The 11,752-nt window shown below is 40.3% G+C and overlaps 1 long non-coding RNA gene across 1 annotated transcript; it reads right to left on the reverse strand.

The window, feature by feature from the left end:
• Positions 1-4,617: 4,617 nt before the first annotated feature.
• Positions 4,618-10,276, reverse strand: LOC118229858. Its single transcript, XR_004765755.1, has 4 exons — positions 9,990-10,276; positions 9,267-9,359; positions 6,688-6,780; positions 4,618-4,699 (listed from the first exon to the last, which is right to left on the reverse strand). It is a non-coding gene; the product is annotated as an uncharacterized LOC118229858 (long non-coding RNA).
• Positions 10,277-11,752: the final 1,476 nt, after the last annotated feature.

The raw sequence follows: 11,752 nt of genomic DNA on the forward strand, positions 1-11,752 counted from the left end.
TAGACACATGTTTTCAAACTCTGGTGTTTCGGGTCTGGCTCTGTATTTGTCGGGAATACCTGACAAATACCACACATTCTCAGAATCTTCTGGTTTGTTCTGCAGCATGCCGAGCGGGAGACTCATTCTTAGTGCGTTCTCATCTGTTTGCAGGAACACAACATCACGTGAGCACATCTTCATTTTCAGGCTGCACGTACGCGCCACAGCCTCCTGAGCGCTGACTTCTCTGTGTTTTGAGTAGGCTTGAAGGATTTGTTTCATTTCCTCTCGTTCAGGCACACTTTCTGGGCCTAGGTCACTGATTATTTTTCCGAGATATTCACTCATCTCATGTTCTGGCTTGGTTATGTAGCTGAGCATGTACATGAGGAGAGCATACTCATCAAGAATGTACTGGATGTCCATGTTGGCATTCCAGGCTGTCAGCAAATGTGGATTGTAGTTATTCACCCAGCAGTCCTTAACTTCACGCTTCATTACAATGACGCTTGCATTCGTCATTTCCTCAACACACGAGCTGTACTCGTCGTAAGTCAAATTACACTGTGCCAGTAGCTGAGACAAGTTGTCCACTTGTGCTTTGGAGTCGTTCAGCAGATCCCACAGTGGTTTGAGTTTATTCATGGCTGCTTGTGTTGTCATTGTATGTCCTTTGCCATTTTGCTTTGCTCTTTTCATTGCTTTGTTTTTTGTTTTACTTGTACCTTCACCCTCGTCTTTGTCACTTTCTGGCTTCGGGTAAGTTATTCGTGTTTCTCGCATAGGTGGTTTTGGAAATCCAAATCTGCATGCCCTTTTACCTTTCTTGCAGGACTTGGAATGAGTTCTGCTGTGCATTTGAACCTCTGTGACTTTGCTGTGAAGTAACGGTTGTTTGTCTACGTCAGGCAACTGGCATGAGATGTAGCGGTCCACAAACTTGCATATTCTGTGGTCGGGGTCTTCTCCAAAGACCGGAGCTCCTTCTACCCAACACAGCATATGTATATGAGGGCTCCCTCTGGCCTGAAATTCTACCCGGTAAAAGAAATCGATAACCTGACCGATTGGATGAGCAGGAGATAGCAGCAGTTCTCTCATCAGAGCTTCAACTCGCTTGTCAAACATACGCATGGTGGTCACTGGGTTGCTTCTGAGAATGTCACATTTTTCAGCCTAGTCCAGCTCATCAAAATTCACCCGTTGACCTTGCTGCGATTTGATTGCAGTTATAAATTCCGGCCATCGGAATTCTGCGGCAGAGAAGGTCAGAAAAAAGGTAGGCGTCCCCAATTGTCTGACCATGGCAAACAAATCCTTAAGAGTTTTCTCCCAGTAAGCTGGAGTCCCTCTCAGTGGTTGCATGAATCTTGTTGCATCTCTGTTTCTCACCAGTCTCTCAACCTCACGCTTGTCCTGTAACATCTTATTGTTTATTTTGCGTCCATCCCGGGTAATGGGTTTACCTTTCCTTAACTGAATGGACATGCTGTTTTTGGCCATGTGTGTCTCTGTGACAAACTGTGCAAAGAACAGGTAGCTTTGGTCTCTTGCAAAACGATTGTCAACACAGAAAAGTCTTGCGTTGAAATACATGCTTGGGGATAGTTTGACTTTTCTTGCCGCATCCAATGTATTCTCTCCAGTAGGGAACTGAACAGGGAAGGCCATTGCTTCAAGTTTAGGGACCCTGAAGAAGCTGACAGGCTTGTTTCCTTGTGCAGGGGCAATGCTGAATATGCCATCACCATATGTCAATGTCTCGTGTCCAATGTCAGCTGGTTGCAAGCAACTATCTAGGCCCACGCCAGGTCTCAGTGCAGCTTGCTCATCCTCTGCACTGGGTGGTTGTTTATCCTGACTTTCATGTTGCTCGTTAGCAGATGTTGAGCTTGCACGCTGCACCTGCGATGGATTGACATTTTCAATACAGTCTTGTATCTCCATCATTTCAGTCTCATCACAACTGTCAAATTCCATGACATCATTTGTGTCTGGTTGATTTTGCTGTACGTTGTCATCAATGGGTGGGTCTTGTAGTAGGTCTTCAATAGTTTCATTATACATTGCTGCATTATCTCTGATTGAAATGTCTCTGTATTCGGGGTGTGTATCAATGAGTTTGGACAGGCCCGCTACTACATTTCTCATATTTACAGTGTGAAAGTACTGATGGCCTTTGTAATTCAGACGTCTTTTTAGCTTCACTCTATACAAATGGGAAGAGCTGGGCAGCCTGGGTAAGGTGTTCACCGTGGTTTCCACCTCAGATGGCACACAGACGACAGCACCATGTACAGCTGTCTGTCGACCTTTAGGAAGTGTGACAATCTTGGCAAATGGCAGAATTTTGGCTAAGAGTTGTCTTTCCAGCATATTCAAATTGCAGAGTTCTGGTGGAATAGGTGCCAGCTCCAAGTTGTTCGCCACAGCTATGCATGATCTGTTTCCTGCCTTTAAATGGGAATCACAGGTGTAACAAATCCACTCCTTTCTCCTTTCATCAGGCACAGTGCATTGGTCAGGGCCTCCACATTGACGGTCACACTCATGAACATATTTCCCTGTCAAACAGGCAGCAACCTCACGTGGATTCTTCTTGTAATTAGCTCGATGGCAAAATCGCACTTGATTGGGGAAAAGGGTGCGATGACACATTGTGCATACAAAGGTTGGCCCAGCTTTAATGTGTTCCTGGAAAGTGGCTATAGCTCTCTGAAGTAACCTATTTTTTTCATCAATGCACTTTTGAAGCATTTGAAGCATGACTTTATTCACCTCTCTGTATTTTATTCTTATTTTCAATGAACAGCGCAGCTTATGGGCCATCCTGAAATGTGAATCCGTTTTGTATCTCCTGGCCATGGATTCCTTCTGCTTCATTCTGAAATGTGGATCTGTTTTGTATCTCCATGTCATGGATTCCTTCTGCTTCATTCTGAAATGTGGATCTGTTTTGTATCTCCATGTCATGGATTCCTTCTGCTTCATCTGGAAATGTGGATCTGTTTTGTATCTCCTCGTCACGGATTCCTTCCGCTTCATCTGGAAATGTGGATCTGTTTTGTATCTCCACGTCACGGATTCCTTCCGCTTCATCCGGAAATGTGGATCTGTTTTGTATCTCCTCGTCACGGATTCCTTCCGCTTCATCCGGAAATGTGGATCTGTTTTGTATCTCCTCGTCATGGATTCCTTCTGCTTCATCCGGAAATGTGGATCTGTTTTGTATCTCCTCGTCATGGATTCCTTCTGCTTCATCCGGAAATGTGGATCTGTTTTGTATCTCCTCACCATGGATTCCTTCTTCTTTATCCTGAAATGTGAATCTGTTTTGTATCTCCTCGTAATGGATTCATTCATGTTTTCCTTCTTCTTTATCCAGAAATGTGTATCTGTTTTGTATCTCCTTGCCATGGATTCCTTCATGTTTTCTTTCTTCTTCACCCTGAAATCTACATCTCTTCTATATCTCTCTCTCTGAGATGTTTGTTTTTTATGAGTGGCAGATATCATTACACACAGCTGTGTGTCTTTTCTTTGTTTCTTCATTTGTTTTTTTCTTTGCTGTTTACTGAGTTTTTTAGATGTTGTAACCTGTGTAGCCTTTGACATCACATGTGTGGACAGTGCATTGACTGACTGGAGAGAATGTTGGCTGGTTGAGAGTCCAGTGTCTGTTTCATGTTCGGCAGTTGGTGTCACCTTCACTTCCACAGGCCTTTTGTCATGCAGGTTTTCAGATTGCACTTGTAGGGAAGGCAAACGATGTGACAGAGCCTTTGCATGTGCAAATGTCACCGGCATGAAGTCAAACTGTTTTCTGTCAATAGACCCACAATATAGCAAGGCATTCAACCGGTCAATCTTTTCAATTAGGTCATCCAAATGTGTAAAGGTCATCATTACAGCTTTTCCTCCAGGCACAGGTAGCCCATCAGCATCTCTGTTATGAGAGTCAAACAGTCCATATCTCCCAGACTTGTCTCTGAACACGGCAATGGTATATGGTGATACTGTAAGCAGTGCATGTGTAACACCTGCAGACAGACACTGAAGTCTTGTGCGAAGATTTTGAAACCAATCCTCTGTGCCAGGATCTCCCTTGTCTCTCATGAATCCCATTTCCACTGAAGATCTCTGCACTCTGTACTCATGGTGCTCGGTTGTGACAGTGAGTGGCGTTTCCTCCAAGGTCAAGTAGTAGTTGCGGAACCTATTTTCACTTTTTAGCTGTTTTATAGTTTTCTTATACAGACTGTCTCCCTTGTCCAGTATCTTGTCAAGATCAGCCTCCTTTAAGTCATGACCCTCATTCTGGTGTGCTAGAAATGTCAGAGCCATGCATGTACACTGACGATTCCTTGACTCAGGCTCATAGTCACTATAATCCTGACTATGGGACGCCTGCACAGATATCACAGAGGGTGGTGGGGCGCCTGCTTCTTGTACAGTATCATGTTCAGAAATGCCTATGACCTGCACACTGCTGTTGACCTCTTGAACCTCCGGCTGTGCATGATATGGAGCTGTGCATGGGGATGACACCACAGGTGGACTACACACCTCCTGTTTACATTGCCTGTCACATACCTCCATGACTTGAATGCTCCTTTGTGGTTCTGGACCCTGAAACCGAGGGTCTGAAAGGTCCAACTTAGCCCAGCGTTGCTTTGCAGCCTCAGATCTCTTCCCCCGGCGTGGCATGATGTTATCACTAAATTATGTGATAGATAATTGACAGATCAGACAAGTTTTTCAATATTAACACCAACCAGGAAGTTATATAATCATCTTATTTGCCTTTAAATACTGTATCTAGTAATGAGCAGAGCAGTACCTGATGGACACAGCAGGGAAAACCAATAAACACTTTTGGATAAGTTTAATATTGTTTTAAGAGCAAATTAATGTTAGAATATGTTTTAAATGTTGTCAGACCCTTGTGTGATGAAATAAAGCCACTGCTGGTGACATTTGTAGTGCCCTATGAAATCCGTTTTATTTTAATCTAAATTCCATGTTTACCATTGCAATTTTTCTGGATTCTGTGTTTTATGGTTTAATCCCATTTTATCATCAAAAATTGCGTTTAATCAAATGGATTCATAAAACATTAACAATGTAATAACAATTTATTATCCTTAATCAAGTGAAAATATGACAATAAATATATAACAATTAACACAACAATGCACAAAATAGCTTAATCCAAAACAAAACATTGCTAATTTTAGTCAAAGTGCTGCACGAAAGAGCTTCACAATGAAAACATCTGAAAAAAAAAATCTGTTGTAGCAATGAACAAAATTTAAAGTACTGCTTAATGAACAGAGCTATCTGTGTCTAAGTTTTCCATCTCTCAGAGACATCTCCATTGAAATACATTGTCAGCCTCTTTGTGTTCAGCACAGTGAGTGTTGTAGCTAACTTAATAGGTTCCATGGTTAATTTATTGTAATTCACTGAAAGCTGTTAAAAGTATATCTATATTATTTACAGTTAAGTTAAATAGAAATACATTCATTTGTATTACGTTTGATTGATATTGATTAGAGATGCATTTTTCTGTTGTATTGGAAAACGAATGGTTGAAAAACTGCAAGTACCAGAATTCCTTGCGGCAGAAAGAAAGTGTGACCGTTTTTTTGTTTTGATTTCATATGCGACTGAGACGTAAATACCAAGTGCATAGCCTAGCGCTAGTTTATTGTTTGTAAATATAAAATGTACGCCAACTGTTTTTCATTATAAAGAAAGCTTTCTTTTTCATATCCGACATACTGCTTATTTCGAAGGTAGTTATACTACAATGAGTGCCTCACGCTTGTCAGTGAGGAGTTTATTTTTCTAGGTTCGTTTATGTGTTGAACACAGTCGCGCGCACGTACAAAACCCCGCCACACACACAACTCCCCAAAACGGGGAAATGTTTCTCTTCCTCATTTTATTTAAGCAATATCATATGAGAGGGAGTGCTGTTATACTGTTTGCAGTAATTTATAACGGCTTTTGATTAATTTAATCAGAAACATGTTAAATTCCTAAAACCCAGAATTTTAATATTGGCTAGGTGATGAGTGACGGCGAACCTATCATAAAGCTAGCTGGCATGTTCAGAGAGTCTTGGAAAAATGCTATGTCTACACTACGTGACCGCGCCATTTTAGAAAACAAGACAGAGCTAGGGAGATTAATTTGATTGACTTATGGTTTTGAGTTATGGTTTATGTAGTTTTCTTAAATAATGTAATGACAAAAATGACCAATATTGGTGCTGATTGTATAATATAAAACAAGAAGGAACTTTTTTTTTTTGATAGAATCATTGGTTTCATGGAATTAACAACCAGAGCTTTTTGCTTAACAACGGTGCAAATAGGACTACCAACCAGAGTTTTTGTATTAACAATGGTAAAATAATATGCCCAAACGGCCGTGGAAGAATATTTCAATTTCAGGTGAAATCAATAAATACTAAAGTAACCATATATAGTCATTGTTGGTAACCCATTGTATAAGTGGAATAACCCCCTCCGGGCTGTCCTGTTATCGGAAATAATGTAGCCTACTTCAGTGGTATCACCCCATCGTACATTATTTTACAATAATGGGGCAGCCCGTCGTGGTTAATTCCTTACAGATAATAATTTTCCCAGTTGAAACAGCTCAAATGCTGACTTCTGTATAATACTAGTTACATACCTGTAACCACGCCTTTACCGAACTGTAGAGGGCAGAACTGGAACACTCTTTCTGCACCAACTGTAGTCCTTCTCCAATAACTCCTGAACTGGCCTGGGGCACAGTAAGAACATATGTGAATTCTTAAATTGGGTTACATTCCTCTTTGAAATAATTCAATGAATCTAATATAGTGAATCTCTTAATTATATTTATACAACGGCTTGGCTGAATACTCTATTCTGATTGGTCCACAGGTGGGCATTAATTCTCAGTAAAGGTACACCTCAGCCTTTTAACAGTTCTAAAATGAATGCACTACAAAATACAGCATTCTAAAGCAGTTAAAACAGCAACTTTTCTCTTTAGAATTTCAAATGTTTTTACATCCCCTCCCGTTTTCAATGACCAATTTCAAAAATGGCAACATTGAATCACATTTCTATTTACTGCTGCTAGCTTTATTTTGGGTTGCCAATCATCCCGCAAAATATGGAACCGTCCCTTGCTTGGACAGTAGAACAGGCGTTCCATATTTAACTCATGGCTACGGGACACGTTTTCATCCATATCTTTCTGAAGGATTGCGTTTAAAATAACTGCTGTTTTGATTACAATTCTGTAGTTAGCTGGCTAGCTAGCCGGGATAACAAGCATGCCGTGAGACCATTCTGACCTAAAATCATAAAGCTAGCTGGCATGTTCAGAGGGTCTTGGAAAAATGCTATGTCTACACTGCGTGACTGCACCGGTTACCTCAGCGACACACCTTTAACTTACATTTACTATACATTTATTATGAGAGTGCAAAACTAAACATTCTTAGTTTGCGATAACTTCTATGGACCACTGTATCAATTCAACAGAATTCAGATGGGGCTGGGAGGGAACAAAAGCTCAAGAGAATAAATTGAGTGACTAACCCAAAGGCAAGGTTTATTAAAAGTAATAACAATAACACGCTCACACACACACAACACGGTCATTAACAAAAATCTCTGCGGTCTTTGCATGCTTTGCTCTCTCTCCCATTCACTTTCCATTGCATTTGGACTAACAAATGAGGCCATACAACATTTTCACACAAAACATTGCTGGGAATCACATCGTCAGCATGTTATTGGACAGGTGGGGCTCTACAGCAGTGAATGGCAACTCAGCCATTAGAAGGACACTCTTAGGCCTATATTACAATTACAACTGATAAAGCCACACACACACAGTGTCTTATGAAATAATTCATTTCAGAACTCAGAATTTCACTATATGTACTTGTGTAAACTTTCAAATTGGATAATGGTAATATAGGAAACAAACAGTGAGCTGTGGGGGTGGGGGCTCCCTCCTTACAAATACCTATCAAGAATAATGGCATGTGCCCAAATTCAGTTGCTTTGCATTTCCAACAATTTTTCAGTTTGCACCAGCTCACTGCATTTTAACAGTTCTAAAAATCAATGTGCAGCATAATCCAGCATTCTAAAGCAGGTTGGACAGAAATATTATTCTTTCTATTTTGAATTGTTGTTACATCCCCACCCCTTTTCAGTGTCCAATTTCACAATTGATGGCAACGTTGAATCATGGTTCTTGGTGGCTTCATTTAGGGTCACCAACTATCTCACAAAATACTGAATCATCCCTTATTTGGACAGTAGAATAGGCGTTCCATATTTAACTCCTGGCTACAGGACGCATTTTATTCCGTATCTTTGTAAATGATTGCGTTTGTAGTAACCATTGTTTTAGCTGCGATAACAAGAATGCTGTGAGACCATTTTGACCTAAAACCCAGCTAAATTTTAATATTGGCTAGGTGACAAGTGATGGTGAACCTATCATAAAGCTAGCTGGCATTGAAACCCGGTTTCAGAGGGTCTTAGAAAGACACTATGTCTACACTGCATGACCACGTTATTTTAAAAAGCAAAACAGGGAGGTGAATCTGATTGAGTTATGGAGTTATGCAGTTCTTTTAAATAATGCAATGGCAAAAATGACAAAAAATGGTGCTAATTGTATGGTATAAATCAAGAAGATGGCAACCAGAGGTTTTTGCTTAACAACGGTGCAAATAGAACTACCAATGCACCAGTGTTTTTGCATATCAACGGTCCATATAGAACTACCAACAAGAGTTTGCTCGACAACAGTAAAGTAATATGCCCAAAAGGCCGCTGAAAAATATTTCAGTTTCAGCTGATCAAGTCGGTAAAAATCAATAAATATAAAAGTAACCATATAGTCATTGTGGGTAACCCGTTATATAAGTGGAATAAACCCCTCATCGGCTTTGCCTCGGCCACATCACCAACCCCATCGCAGGCCTACATTATTTTCGAATAACAGGACAGCCCATCGTGGTTTATTCCTTGCATAAATTCAAAACTTTTAGCATACAAACTCTTTGGACAAATAGCCTATTCACATTGAAAATAGCTGCAAAATTTAATACCTCATAAAATGGCGATTAGAAGGTTTTAATGCTTTTTAAGGGCCTTAATTTTCGCTAAATTTATGTATTACCGTCGTGGTTTACTCCTTACAGATAATAATTTCCCCAGTTGACACAGCTAAAATGGTGACTGTATAATACTAACCTGCAACCACGCCTCCACCGAACTGTAGAGGGCAGAACTGGAACACTCTTTCTGCACCAACTGTAGTCCTTCTCCAGTAACTCCTGAACAGCCCTGGGGCACAGTAAGAACATATTGAATTCTTAAAATAGGTGACATTCCCCTTTAAAATAATTCAACGAATCTAATATAGTGAATCTCTTAATTATATTTATACAACGGATTGGCAGAATACTCTATTCTGATTGGTGCAAGGGTGGGCATTAATTCTCAGTAAAGGGACACATCGGCCTTTTAACAGTTCTAAAATCAATGTGCTACAAAATACAGCATTCTAAAGCAGTTAAAACTGCAATTTTGCTCTGTTTGAATTATTGTTACAACAAAAATGACCAAAATTGCTGCTAATTGTATGGTATAAAACGAGAAGGAACTAGTTTTTCTTGACAGAATCGTTGTTTTTATAGAATTAACGACCAGAGGTTTTTTTAACAACGGTGCTTAAGTCGATAAAAATCTATAAATACTCAAGTAACCATGTATAGTCATTGTTGGTAACCCGTTGTATATGTGCAATAAACCCCTCCGGGCTGCCCCGTTATCGGAAAATAACGTAGCCTACTTCGGTGGTACCACCCCGTCGTACATTATTTTACAATAAGGGGACAGCCCGTCGTGGTTTATTCCTTACAGATAATAATTTTCCCAGTTGAAAGTCCGTATAATACTAATTACATAGCCTACCTGTAACCGCGCCTCTACCGAACTGTAGAGGGCAGAACTGGAACACTCTTTCTGCGCCAACTGTAGTCCTTCTCTGAATGGCCAGCCAACTCTGGAAAAAAAAAAACTGGAGCAGTACTCTGCAACAACTATTGTCCTCTAATCACAATCACACCTTCAGTCCCCTTCTGATCTAAATATTCTTGATATACTTACCACAATTAAATGCAACTAATCGTTACACAAAGTACAGACCTGTTGTGATGAAACAAGACAGTTGTGGAATGTGGGGTCAATAAACAGGGAGATCTTCTATATCAACCTGAAATAGAGAGGACAATCGAAAAATGTATTTCCGGAAATTAACATAAGCACTGTGATTAAAATACCAGTTTAGCCTTAAATTAACGTATTGTGGACGGCAATTGTACATATATGGAATATTAATGTGATATATTGGCTGTTTTTTGTGGCCTTTCAGCTCGCGCTTTCAAAATTCCATCAATGATAAGATCGGGACTGTGAAGTTTAGGTAGCAATCAACAAGGCTGAATCCTTCTGACGTAATTCACACAGCAAATACTTTCGGATCGCCCAGTTTCACTCATTGTGGCCAAGCGATAACGTTTCAGAAAATATATAACTTTAAAAGATTGAATTCAATCTTCTACTGGGACTTTTGCCGTTTACTGAGGGTGTGACAAAAAAGTTCGGTGTCGCTGACTATGATCGAATGTTTTTTACATTTATCGTTCGATTGAGCAAGTAGCCTACCGTACAGGGGTTAGTGCTGTCCGATTGTGCTAGCTACTTCGCATTAACCTTGTGCGGCGATCAATAAAGGCTAACAGCACAGTAGCACACAAGCTAACTTGTCACTTCTATCACCACTGTAATTAACTGAAAAAGGCGACGAACGACCTTTTCTGTGAGAAATGTATTGTCGAGCTCACGCGCATACACAGCTGGCGACATTCTAAAGCTCCATGTTGCCCGCCCTACCTACACAAAAGTTTTCAGCATCAACTTGCTTCATTTTCCATATCATATTAGTAAATGGCTACACATGTCATGCAACGTGCAAGCAGTTGGCTATCTCCCTGGATATTAATTACATGTTTTAACAGAAAATAAAATAATGAATGCTAGTTTATCCCCAAAAAATAGCTGTACAAAAAATAAATGTCGTGGTCACGATAGCCGTCATAGGTTTCTTCGGTTAAATGAATTCGCATAATAAAATTAACCAAACACGGGCTTACATTTTCTGAACCTCGGTGATAGTGGTGTAAGTAGACTTCTAGCGCTAGCCATCGGTACGCTATCAACACAACGCACACAGCACCCGTCATATACGCTGATATGCACTTACAGCCAGCCATCGCTACAAAAGTCTTATTAGCAAACCTTCTGCCAAAGGACAAATCTCTGATCACTACGATACTAATGAATTAGTTGTTCAGTCCAACTGTTCGCCGTTAGCCGGAACGTTAGCTAACCTAGCTAGCTAATAGGTAGGGCTACACGTGTCAGGCAACGTGCAAATACTAGTTGGCTATGTCCCCTGGATATTAATTAAATATATTTAACAGAAAATAAAATAAGGAATGTAATTTTATCCACAAAAATAGCTATGTGTTGTGGTCACGATCGCCGGCGTAGAAACCTTCAGTTAAAGGAATTCGCATAATAATAAAATTAACCAAACATGGGCTTACATTTTCTGAACCTCCGTTATATAGTGGTGTCAGTAGACTAGGACTAGCCATCGGTACGCTTATCAA

Source organism: Anguilla anguilla, chromosome 6 (assembly GCF_013347855.1).
Source record: "Anguilla anguilla isolate fAngAng1 chromosome 6, fAngAng1.pri, whole genome shotgun sequence".
In the NCBI taxonomy this organism is placed as follows: Eukaryota; Metazoa; Chordata; class Actinopteri; order Anguilliformes; family Anguillidae; genus Anguilla; species Anguilla anguilla.